Raw genomic sequence first — 13,142 nt, forward strand, 5'->3', positions numbered from 1 at the left:
AGCCGGGCAGTCACTTGCGTTATGCAACATCTGCTGCAAATCAGCGTTCGACCATAAATTCTAACGGCACAGAGGGGTTTGTTCCCTTGCAGAGAGAAACTCCCCCAGCCCTGGGTCTGCGTTCCCTTGAAAGACAAACTTAGCCCCAGACAAAAACCACATGAGGCGCTTCTGTTCTTTTAGACACTGGCCAATTATGGTCTGAAGCAGATTATTACGGCTGAGAGCTAAGAGGAGATGACGCTTCAGAGGCCAGGCAGTGTGCGTGGAAGGGGGGCAAGCCCGTTAATGGGGAGAGTGGGAGTCACACATGATTTAGGACACAAAGAAAGGGGTTCATTCAGCCACCTGGCCACATGCATTCCAGGCCACGGGAGCTCTGTTCATGGAGGGTCAACGGAGCAGCCCCCCAATAAGCCTGGGGGTTAAAACCAGCTCCTGATGTCCTCACGCACAAGTAGCAGGCACTCTTGTTTATTAGGATAGCGCTTCAAGGCTCCAAGAGAGATCAGGGCCCTGCCGCGCTAGGCGCTGCACGTTCGCCGACTAAGAGGCCATCCCTTCAGGGCAGAGTTCCTAACCTACACCAGAAGCACAGCTGTGCCGTCTACAGTGCTGCCAGCTGTGAGTGAGAGGAAAGAATTTCTAGGCCTGGGCTAGGAACCTTATTTTTGCTCCGTTACTGCAATGCAGTTGCAATGTCACTTGCACCACAGGCCAGCCCAGTGACGGCGTAGCGTCCGAGACAGGTTGCAGCAGGTTAGAGCAACCGAGTAAACACAGAGCTATACATAGAGGGCGTGGTCAGCAGGTGAGTTTCCCCAATGAACAAGGTACCCAAGGCAGGCACTGCTGTGCTATAAAAATCACAGGGAGACACCAGTTCTAATTATATTTTGCTTGTCTGTAATGTGGCACAGCTGGGCTCTCCAAGCGCTTGGCAAAGGAATGAAGTGGTATTATACTGAAAAGAGAGATGGGGAAACTGAGGCACGGGGCACAGCAAGACACCATGACTCTCCTGAGGTCACACAATGAGGCAGGGGCCGAGCTGACTTCCAGATCCCTGCTCTACCCAGCGGATCGATCGCACGCGTGTATATATATATATGTATATATATATATATATATATATATATATATATATATATATATATATATATATATATATATATCTCCTTCCAGCTCAGATTCCTAGAATTCAAGGGTCTCAATCTGACATGCAACTTTAACGCGAGGTAAAGGAGAGGTAAATGCTTTCCCACCGAGCCACAATCATAGAAGGACCTTTGACTTGCTGGGGAGATGGTGGCCAGGGTGAACCAATGCTACAGATCCAGCAATGGCAGGGCAGCTATCCCCATCCTTGAACAGTAAGTTAGGCCCAGCCCTTAAAGCCAGGTTAGACTGTTTTGATTCTACACGGAAATAGTTCCCTCTGCTCCCGCACCAGGAGCTGGCTGTGTGTCTCCAAGACAGGGCTGGTGCTAGAGCCAAACACCCACACAACCCCCTGCACCCCCATTTCGATGCGGCCGTGCGCATTGGAGAGGGGGCTGGAGTCCAGTCGGCCTTGCACATCCTCCACAGCCGTCAGCTCAGGCTACGCTGCAGCCCCAGAAGCTAGAAACATCCTCTGGTGAGCAGTGTGGACATCTCAGGACAAACACAGGAGCCTGGGGCCTTTTGCTAGAGTCACTCACTCCTGGCAGGGGGCATGGACAGGGCACTGTTAGCTGCACACATTAGGACACCCCACCTTTTCCCAGGCAAAAAGCACCTACCCTTACCCAATCCGTAGGGCTCAGGGTGCAACACGCCTGGTCAATGTAAGTACCCACCCCCTTTTCCCAACACGTAGGACTCCAGGTGTATGTGACTTCTGCAGGTGCGCAGGACCTTTCACCAGTGAAAGAGCCTCACACAGTAATATCCTACATCACCTCAATTTATTAACCACCACCAAAACCAGATGGCACACGCTACCCAGACGGTGCTCACCGCTCCCAATAAGACAGGTGGCCAATCAGGATGGCCAGGCAGGATCCGGTCCATCTGGGGGACTCCAGTCTCTGCCCGGCGTCATTGGCAGTGTTGAGGTCTGGCCGCTCTGATCTTTCGGGCTGTGTCCTGGAGCTGGTACCCAAAGAACTTCCTTTTGGACCTGTTTATATGGTGAAATTTGAGTCTTTCAGCTGTACCTTAACCAATCCTAACATTGTGTAACACGATTCTTTAACCAGTCCTACCCCCCTTCCCTTAATTCATTTACACTGACCAAAATTAATTATGTAACAGACAGAAACAATTAAAGACCCAGAGACCATACAGATAAACAACAGGGAAGTGGGGACCAGAATGACAAAGCAAAAAAGAAGTGAGATTTCACAGCCACAACTCTTGAGAAGTGATTTCTTGCCAGACAGATACTGACCATCTTAAGATCTGGTTTTACCTGGTGACAGTGGGGGCCATTAGGACGGGGTCTCCTCCTTAACAGCCGGATGTTACCGTGTTTGAATGCAATTTAGATGGAATGTGAGGATGTGACTCCTGCTAACGGCTGCTGCTCGGCTGCTCTTTTCATCTGGCTGCAGACGAAGGCCTGATCCTTACAGCACCGGCTTGGCATTCGGGAGACCCGGTTTCCAGTCCTGCCACTGAGCTGTGGGTGACCTTGGGCAAGTCCTTTCCCCCTTCTACCTGTTGTCTGTATAGGTTGTAAGTTTCTGGGGACTGGGCCCTCCCGTCTCTTGGTAGGTTGATCCAGCTAGGCTGATGGGAGAACGGTTCCGGCAACCTAGCTACTGGCACCTGGGGGTGGGGAGTATCTAAAGGAACAAAAAACCCATCCGTTGGCGTAGGATGTGTCTACACTATGGTGGGGGGGGTATAGGGACATAGCCACTGCGTGCATAGCTATAAGGGGATTACTTCAAGCAAGAGGTGAGCGGAACACGGGCCCTGATCCCGCGCCGCCTCTGCCTCAGAAACGGCTTCCTTTTCCGAATCAAAAACGTGCGTGTCAGCCCAGGAAGCCGCCTCGGAGAGAGACGAGCCCAGGGAAATCCCAAGCCTGGCTTCAATGAAAGGGGTCATTATGCAAGACACCATCTGTTGGAAATTGCAGGAAGCTTCGGTACAGCCAGTTCTCAGGCACGGCTCCCACCCAGCGCTCACAGCAAAGCCGGCTGCCAATAGCCAGGGTGGAAAAAAGCTGACTGCAGGCGACGTCGTCTCAGCTGATGGGGAACGGCTCCCGGGGGTGTGTGTTGGGGGGGGGATTCTGTCCCCTCCAACTGCCGGAAGGCGTTGGGGAATCTCAGCCGCCTCTCGCTCCTAATGAAGATAGAATAAAAGGAGGAAACCGTTCAGCTGGAAACGGAGAGGCTTAGAAAGGTTCTGTGGCGCGCCCCGTGGAGCGGAATGTTAAAAGCAGGGCCTATTATGGACAGCGGATAAAAGGAGCTGGGGCTTTCAAAGGAGAAAGGTTTGGACGGCTGCTTTCGACGCAACCCGCTGTGCGATGAAAAGAACTCGAAAGGGATTAACCATGTGAAGACTAAAATACTGAGCAACACCCTCGTCCCACAGCCTGGGAACATAACCCCAGAGAGTCCCAAGTCCCATTTCCGTCCCTGAGTCAGGAACAGAACGCAGGAGCCACCCCGCTCTAACCATCAGCCCACGCACTCCCCTCCCTGAGTCAATAGAACCCCAGCTACCTGATGCCCTGCTCTAACCACTACACAGCACTCTCCTCCTCCAGACAGAAAGAGAACCCAGGAGTCCTGACAGCCTGTCTGCTGCTCTAACCACTAGCCCACACTCCCAGGAAAGCATTCCCAGTTTGCCAAAAAAAGGTGTGGGGGCTTCAGGCACATGCAAATTGCAGCCCTCAGACACTAGGCCACTTGAGCACAGAGGGAATGGGAGGAAAGCAGCAGGCATTTCTTTGCACCTCCTGCTTGCTGGAGGGACAGTCTAGACTGCACTGTACCAGCATCTGACAGCAGATCAGGCATCGGTCACCACCAAACGAGCCTTTTAGACCATCACCGGATTGCAGTCGCAGATCACGACCGTGACGGCCCGGCGCTGAAATGCAGCAGGCCTGGGGAGTCAAGGTGAAACTACAAGGGCTAGCAGAGGGGCTGACCTCTTGGGCTGCAGCTCTCTCAGGAGGATGTAGGCAAACAGGTTGCTCTGGCCATACTCCCCTTCACCAGCTGCCTGTGGGCACATGGAGCAAGGGCTAAATTCTGGTTTAGTCGAGGACCCTTCCCTCGGGGTCTCTGATTGCTAAGTTCGGAGCTCCTGGTTCTTCTCTCTCCCAGTCCTGCAAAAGGACTATAGGCTGCTGGTATCTGTCAACCTGCAGCAGCAGGAAGAATATTTGGTTCTATGTCCGTGATGGAGGAAATCTCCCCTTTTCCACCCCAGGAACATCAGCGGCTCTTTCCTTTGCAAAACACCTTTAACAGCTTTTTTTCCCCTGCACAAAGCCTTTGGGAAATCCCATTGACTCGATAGGATTAATGCCACTGAATTGTTTTAACCTTGCAGGTGGCATCATCGACACACATTCTGCTGCAGGATGCTGGCAGAACACAAGGGGCACCGGGTTCGAACCGGGAATTGAAGTGCTGATACAGAGAGGAAGGATGACAAGACACTGGACTAGCTCTCAAATCATCTGGGTTCAGTGCGCGCTCTGCCACACGTTCCTCCCACGACCTTGGTCACATCACATCAAGCCTCAGTTGCCCATCTATAATATGGGTATAACCCCTCCTCTCTCTGCCCCCTTTGGCTTGTCTGTTTAAATTGGGAACTCGTCAGTGCAGAGACTGCCTTGCACTAGGGGGTGGTCTTCACTGCAGAGCTGGGGTTACTCCTAACCCCACTCCTGTCCACACACCAAACCCTCTCACCCAACTTTGATTGTGCTTTCAACCCAGGCCAATTGGCACAGGTGAGACAAGTCCCCCAATGTCTTCCCAGTCCCCTCCCCTCCAAAGGGCCCAGGAAGGCAGAAATTCTCCCACAATTCACCGGGAGAGACTCAGCTAAGAGCCAAGGGTTGTGTCCCAGAAGCCCTAGCGACACACACGGGGAAAGCGCCGTGCTAGTGAGGCCGGGGTAACTCAGCCAGGGCGGTGCAGCGTGGCTGCTCTCACACACGCTAGCTCGGCGGTGTAGATGTCCCCTGTTCGCCTGGACAACAGGCAGCACCATGGGAAGGGCCAGGTGCTGCCGGAATAGCGTTAGAACTAGTCTTTTAATTACCCTTGTTTATTCTTTTCCTTTCCCCTTTTAAGTCAATCACGTGCAGGTTTTTAAAAAGTTAAGATTCTTTCACTTTACCCTCTCCCCCACACAGCTGTTAGTCCTGACTGTGAAATCTGCCTTATTAACTTGGTTTGGGTCCTGCCTATGGGATTCCCTGTTCAAAATGCAAGCTGTACTTCTGAACTGCCACCTAATACTCTAATGTATTTGGACACCAGCCTCCGCCGGCTCTGGCCAGTCAGTGCAGCTTTTCACCGCTACGTGTTTTCAACAAGAATCTGAACAAAGGCAAAAAGTTGAAGACCACCCCCTCTGGGATTGGCCAGTGAACGTGCTGTGAAAGTTCACCCGAAGACTAGGGGGATCCGATGTCCCGATTTTATAGGGACAGTCCCGGTATTTGGGGCTTTTTCTTATATAGGCGCCTATTAACCCCCACCCCCCCGATTTTTCACACTTTCTATCTGGTCACCCAACCAAAGACCCTGCTAAACTTTATCATTCAAACTTCGTGACTGGTAAAAAATTCCACAGGTTAAGAGTCAAGCAAGCGTGAACTCAGCCCTGAATTGGAACTCAAGTTTGATGGACCGGCTGTAGATTTAAGTCTAGGCTAACAGATACCATAAGGGATGCAGAGTTAAGAGAGATTTTCCCCTGTAAAAATCACAAGTGCTTGTGAGGGGGAGAAAGCAGGGGGAATCGCTGGAGAGGTTTGTTCTTTCCCACAGGGAGGCGCATTTAGGATCATTAACTCAACAAAATGTTTTTTCCTGTAATCAAAGATGGGTAACCGAGTTTAGAGCTGAAACAGTCACAACAGCTTTGCAGAAATTGGCAGTGTTGGGCCACAGGTTGGTATCAGAAATGTCTTTATTCACCCATCACTAGCATGTCTGCAGCACAGGACCGAGGCCAATGGAAGCAGAAAGGCCTGGTAGACACAGTTTTTGTCCCAGGGTAACTATGTGGGTTAGGTGATTAATTTTACCGATACAGTTCTAACGGTACAACTTCAAGCGCAGATGCAGTATAACTGCCTTATAGCCAGATAACTTATTTCCTTTCCCATATGGAAATAAGCTACACTGGTATAAACCCCTTTATCCTGATCTAACAGCATTCAAACGAAGGTGCCGCACTGCTTTAACTGTACTATAGTTCATTGGGAAGCTGTGCGCGTTTAGACAAGACCTTACTGCTGGTAGATTGCGAACAGGGACGTAGCTCAGTGATCTTGTTCTCTATGAGCCGAACAGCTGGAGCAGAAAACCTCGTGCAAGCTGCACTTTGCATTTAGACAGTCAATAAATGCCGAGCCCCATTGTACAGACAAGGCACAAGTCTTACTGAAGCCCTCCCCCGCCCCCCAGCAAGGCAGCCGTAGGTTTAGGTGGGAGGTGGGATGGTTTAGTGCACAGAGTAGCGGTCTGAGAGCCAGCTCCCTGGAGTCCCAGATGCTGCTCTGGCCACTAGCCCATACCACCTCCCCCCTGAGATTTGCAGAGGGCCATTTTGTAAGTGCACTAACACGTCTGATGCTAAGTTACTGCAACTTTTTAGCCGGCCACGGTGATCTACCGTAACTTACAACCCTCACTGCCTGTATCACAGCGTGGGGAAGCCGGCCCATAGCATTCAAAGCGCAGGCGTCAATCTAAACGGGAGTCGCCCAACGACAGCCAAGTCAGACAGAGAAGGGAAATTTTATCTGGTCGTCCCTGGCTTTGGTAGAGGAGCCGTGGCAAGACGGCACTAAGACTGAATGCAAGCAAGGACAATGAAGGAGAAGCTCCTGGCGAGTGGAAGATTTAAGATAGTTGCTCCCTTATCCTAGCTTGCTTTTGGTGTGAAAGTTTTTCCACCAGTGTTGACTGCACATATTCCTTTTATTTAGGCTTGTGCTCCCAGATGCTTGGTGTGCGTTTTGACTCTCTTTCAAACATTCAAGCAGCAGGAGATCATTAAAGCCAGGGCAGGGGACTGAAGCAAAGACCCATTAAAGAAAGAAAAAGAAAAGAAAATTGACAGTCCAACAACTTACGCCAATTGTGAACTCTCCAGTCAATTCCAGCCATTCCATTTTCTGTTCAGGGAGAACTTGGCTGCTGTCTGAACTTAGCTAAGAATCTGGCACCTCGCGAAAGAGGAATTTCCTCCAGGGTTAGAAAACAAACGCATTCTTTTCAATCGTACACGAGCTGGAGAACCCCAGCCCTCGCTCCCGCAATGGTTCAGTGCCACGAGTGCAACATTGAGACCCTGGGGCTTATTCTGGAAGTTCCAATGCCGCCACGAATTGGGCTGTAATATTTAAGTCTCTGCCAAGTTACTGGGCTCAGTGGCAGGGTAACAGAGCACGGGTTAGTGGCAGGAGGTTAGATGAGCCGGTGGCCAGTTCTGGCCTCAAATTCTATAACTCTCTGGCCAAGTCAGAGAGCGCACAGAGGTACAGGGTGCCCAAGGACATGTACCATAAAGGCCCGTTTCTGCTCCTATTAAAGTCAGTGGCGAGACTCCCATTGGCTTCAACAGGAGCATGGAATTGCCATACTGCCGTGGTTCTCAAGCGGGGGGTGGGGGAGGAGACACAACCCTGGGGGTACGCAGAGGTCTGCCAGGGGGCACGCAACTCCTCTAGGGATTTGCCTGGTTTTACCACAGGCTACACAAAAAGGACCAGCAAAGTCAGTACAAACTAAAATTTCATACAGACTTGTTTATGCTGCTCTATAGGCCATACCCTGAAACGCAAGTACGGTATTTATATGCCAGTCGATTTATTTTATCATGGTATGGTTAAAAATGAGATCAGCACTTTTGCAGTACTAGTGCGCTGTGACGCTTGTGTCTTTTTAGGTCGGATTTTGTAAGCAAGTCGTTTTTAAGTGAGGTGAAACTTGGGGTACGCAAGACAGATCAGACTCCTGGAAGCGGGACAGGAGTCTTGAAAGGTTGAGAGCCACTGACACACTGCAGCAGTCTATTGTGGTAGCACCTAGAGACCCCAACTGAGATCAGGGCCCCATTGTGCCAGGCGCTGCCTAAACCCACAGATTCTGCCCCCAAAGAACTTAACTAGACAAGCTAGCTAAAGGGTGGGTTATAAAGGATGGAAGGAGACCAAGGCAGACAAGGGGGATGACTCATCCAAGGTCACTCAGCCGGAGAGGGGCAGAGCCAGGAATAGTACCCGTGTCCTGCTTCTCAAATCCAGTGCCCTAACCACTAGACCACACTGCCTCATCTAGTCCAGTGTCTGAGTGGCCAACACCAGCTGCTTCAGAGGAACCTGTAAAACACCTACAGAAGGCGATTATAGGATAACCTATCCCCAAGGAAAGCTTCTTCCTAGTCCCCAATAGTTAGCCACTGACATGTGCTCTGACACAAGGGTTTATTATTCCTTCCAAATATACCCCTACTAGTATATTTACCCTTGTCAATCTGGATATTTTTGTTAGCTATATAAATGTCCAGTCCTGCTTTAATCCAGCAAAGCTCTTGGCTTCGCTGATATCTTGTGGCAAGGAGTTCCACAGTTCCAATGAATTGCACACCGAGTAGAAAACTGGAATATTACAGTTTGGACTATTGTATCTTAAATTCAGATGCTGACGTTCAAAAGGATTTCACAATAAATGCTAAACCCAGATCAGCACAGTGCAGTGTAATGGAAAAACAAGACAGTATTTATACATGAGCACACAGCAGATGCTGAATCTCTTTTACAGGGTCTGAATTTCTACAGCTATAATGGTATTACTGGGCGGAGGTTTTTTTTTAGGCTTACTCAGTTCACAGCTATGGAAAGAAACCGTGCTGCGTTCCATAAAGTTAATATCATCCAGTCCTCAGAAAAAGGGATCAACTCAGAAAATTATTTTTGCACCGGAGGGTGAGGGACAGGAAGTGAAGTGATGCTAAAAAATGGTTTGTGCTGGGAAAAAAAAAAGAGGTGACAGTTTGCGATCCTCTCCGCTGTGCTCAAATGTCTGCATGCGGCTACTAGAAGCTGTTGAAATGTTGGCTTTCAGTATGTTCCTATTGGAGGGAGAATTCACAGGCACAAGACGCGTAAGTATGTTTCAACCTCTCCACTTTCAGGGTTGGAAATCTATGGTCACGCAGTTTCACTCTAGCAGCCAGGCTATCATCCTTGATCTCACTGCCCAGAGAGAGTTGGTAGCATGGTTTGAGGAGGGCGCACGCCAGTGCTTGACAACTGTTTCAGTTTGACACACGGCCCAGCCTGGGACTTTTGCCCATCAAGTCAAGCTAGATGGAGGGTAACAATGGGAAGCAAGGATGACTAGCAATAGTCCAGATCCTCTATTGGGGGGACTTCCCGCTTTTGGAGGCTAAGTAGAATCCAGAGAAAGAGGAGGCCACAGAGCTGAGGATGTTTGGTTATGGTCAGATTTAGCTGGAACATATCTATTATGCTGTCATTAATATTCACTGTAAGCAGTGCAGGGGAGGGTGGCTAGAGACGCATGCATGGAACAGTCAAGGAGATGTTGGGCTGGGTGGAAAAAAAACTTTGTGGGCCTCTAGGAGTTTAGTCAGAAACATAATTGCAAGGAGTCCTTGACCATCACACTGTGCTCTGGTTGGGCCAGGTAACCAGGACTCTCTCTGGCCATCTGTGTGACCACCACACGAGCGCACGAGGGCTGAGAAAGCAGCAGCCAACCAGAAGGGCAGAGCAGTTAACATGAAGCTCTGACACCACACAGCAAGAGGATGCAGCTTTGGTACATGGCAGGTTTCGGTTATGACGAATGAGTGAAAGGGTGGGGCGGGGGGGGAGGAACCCATGGCGGAATGTCTCAGAGCCCGGGTCAAATGAAAAGCAGTGCAGACATTCCTGCTTGGGCTGGAACCCATGATCTGGAGACCCTCTCCTCTCCCCAACCTTGCTGGTTCTCAGAGCCCAGGTTCCAGCAGGAGTGGGACATCTACACTGCTATTTTTAGCAACGCAAGCCCAAGTCAACTGACCCAGGCTCTGAGACTTGCTGCCGCAGGGTTTGATTTGTTTTTTTGCAGCGTAGATGTACGCTGGGATGCTTAGAACCTTTATCTTGTGTCTGCAACAGGTTGAGGCCAATCCCTCTCCGGTCTTAAAGATGGGTGAGAAAGGGACCAGTGAGAATAAAAATAAATCAATCTAGGGATAAACATCACAGGATAATCCCAAGGTGCTAATCCAGGATGAGTGGTTAAGAGAAGGATAGAAAGTGGTGGCTCATTTGATACACCAACTGGAAAGCCAATATACTTTATTCATTTACTAAACTGCTAATTCATAAAATGTAAAACTACTACCAGGTATGGAGGCAAGACAAAGTTAGGAGACTGGCAAACAGCAAGAGATGCGCTGCTAAGCAAATGCATCTAAGTCTGCTCCATGCAGGTAACATCAGCATCCGAAAAAGGGGGAGGATTTGGGCAGGAAATCTTGGCATTCCACAAAGACCTTCCATTATTCATGCTCTGTGTTTCTAATTTAACACAGCTAACAGTGGGCACAATTCCAACTTGGTAGCCGATTCCAGCCCAATTGTCGACAATCCTCCACAAAGAATAATAAAAAACTAAAGTAGGATAAAGTGTGGATTTTCCAAACAGTCATCTGAAAGCATTTGCAAAAGAAACTCATGGTAAACCCGAGGCCATTTAACCCGGTTACTTATTACAGGCCTGACTCAAAGCCCATTACACTGAGCAGAAATCAATTGATTTCAGTGGGCTTTGGAACACAGGAGAGAGCCAAAGGAATTAATTTTGCACCCAAGTCAAAGCACTTAAGCATTGTTTAAAGTTAAGATGCACTTAAGTGCCTTTAAAAAAAAAAGACTCTGGGCCTTAAATCTTTATCTCATCACTAAAGCCATCCCCACACCTTCGACACTATTTTTTTTTCAAATTGACTCCTTTCCCAGATTTATATGGTTTACTTTTCTGCATTCCTCTCAGTTTGGATGGGGAAGTCAGTTTCACCATCTTGTTCTTATGTGTTGGCGCCAGCACGGCTGTGGTTAATCTTCTAACACGTCCGAGGACAGTTTACATTACAAAATCCTTTTAATTCAAACAACTGCACAGAACCATTTATGTATCGGCAATTGGAAGCTTTTCCCTGCCTTGTTTTTAGTAGAATAACCAAAATTTGTTACCCAAATAAAGGGAAACTGGACGTTTAGCACAATCCTATATAGTAGCACTGTCAGCTAGTACGAAATGGGATGCTACGTTACATACTTAAAAAGAGCCAACAACTAAAGTGAAGAAAATGGATACAAAAGCAGCGTAGCAAAGGCTGGCTAAGGTGGAAGTTTGAAAAGGTGCCAAGGGGGAGTGCAAGGACCAGATACACATCTAAACCCATGTCCTCTGGTCACAGAAGTTAGTGCCACGAATGGACATTCAGGAGAAAATGCCACACAATTTGTACTCTTGCACCACACTTCAGGAAAGATGTGGACAGAGTCCAAAGCTGAGCAACAAAAATGACTAAGGGGTTAGAAAACTTGACCTCTGAAGAGAAGTTTAAAAACTGGGCTTGTTTAGTCTTCAAGAAAGACAACTGAGGGGAGACCTGAAAACACTCTTCAAATACACTAAAGACCGTTATGAAGAGGACAGTGATCAATTGTTCTCCATGTCCACGGAAGGCAGGACAAGCAGCAATAGGCTTAATCTACAGCAAGGGAGATTCAGGTTAGATATTAGGAAAAACTTTCTAACTCTAAGGGCAGTTAAGCTCTGGAATAGGCTTCCAAGGGAGACAGAGAAACCCCCCATCTCTGGAGATTTGTAACAAATTGGAAAAAACAAATTGAAAACACAAAACTTTGTGGGCCTCTAGGAGTTTAGTCAGAAACATAATAGCAAGGAGTCCTTGAGGGTCTAAGTTTATTTGCTCCTGCCTCACTGTAGGGGGTTGGATTTGATGACCTTGCAAGGTCCCTTCCTGGCCTTCATTTCTATGATTCTAGTGTCTACTTAAGAGAATTCACTACAATTCCAGGATGAAAGATCTTGGTTGGGGTCATTGTGGATCGTTCTCTGAACCCATCTGCTCAATGTGCTGCAATAGTCAAGAAAGGGAATGTTGGGAACGATTAGGAAAAGGATAGATAACCGGACAGGAAATATAATGCCACTACATCATTCTGTGGTGTACACACACCTTGAATACTGTGTGCAGTTCTGGTCACCCAATTCTCTCTTTTGAGATGGGAACAGGTACAGAGAAGGGCAACAAAAATTATGCGTAAGGAACAGCTTCCATATGAGAGATTAAAAAGACCAACTGTTCAGCTCAGAAAAGAGATGACTAAGGTGGGACATGATAGAGGTTTATAAAATCATGACTGGTGTGGGGAAAGTGACTAGGGAAGTGTTATTTACCCCTTCACGTAACACAAGAACTATGGATCACCCAACGAGATTAATAGGCAGCAGGTTTAAAACAGAAGGAAGTACTTCTTCACACAACACATAGTCAACCTGTGGAATTCGTTGCAGGGGATGTTGTGAAGCCCAGAAGTGTAACTTGGTTCCAAAAAGAACTAGATAAATTTGTTGAGGACAGGTCCATCAATGGCTATTAGCCAAGAAGGTCAGAGATTCAACTCCATTCTCTGGGTGTCCCTAAACCTCTGACTGCCAGAAGCTGGGAGTGGACGACGGAATGGATCACTTGATAAATTGCCCTTTTCTGTTCACTCCCTCTGACACTGGCCACTGTCAGAAGACAATATAGTGAGCTAGATAGACCATGGCCTTCCTTATGCAAGAGGTTGACAGCCCTCCACACTGTCAGCTCGTTGGGTCAGGAGG

At 48.6% G+C, this 13,142-nt stretch overlaps 1 protein-coding gene across 1 annotated transcript in view; it reads right to left on the reverse strand.

Moving 5' to 3' along the window:
* Window positions 1-1,975: 1,975 nt before the first annotated feature.
* OTUD7B (OTU deubiquitinase 7B) overlaps window positions 1,976-13,142 on the reverse strand; it is an 83,659-nt gene continuing 72,492 nt past the window's right edge. The window contains exon 13 of the mRNA XM_039513091.1: window positions 1,976-2,164. The gene's annotated coding sequence lies outside the window, so the exon portion shown is untranslated. The remainder of the gene's footprint in view (window positions 2,165-13,142) is intronic.

The sequence above is a fragment of the Mauremys reevesii genome, linkage group 24, assembly GCF_016161935.1.
Source record: "Mauremys reevesii isolate NIE-2019 linkage group 24, ASM1616193v1, whole genome shotgun sequence".
Taxonomy (NCBI): domain Eukaryota; kingdom Metazoa; phylum Chordata; order Testudines; family Geoemydidae; genus Mauremys; species Mauremys reevesii.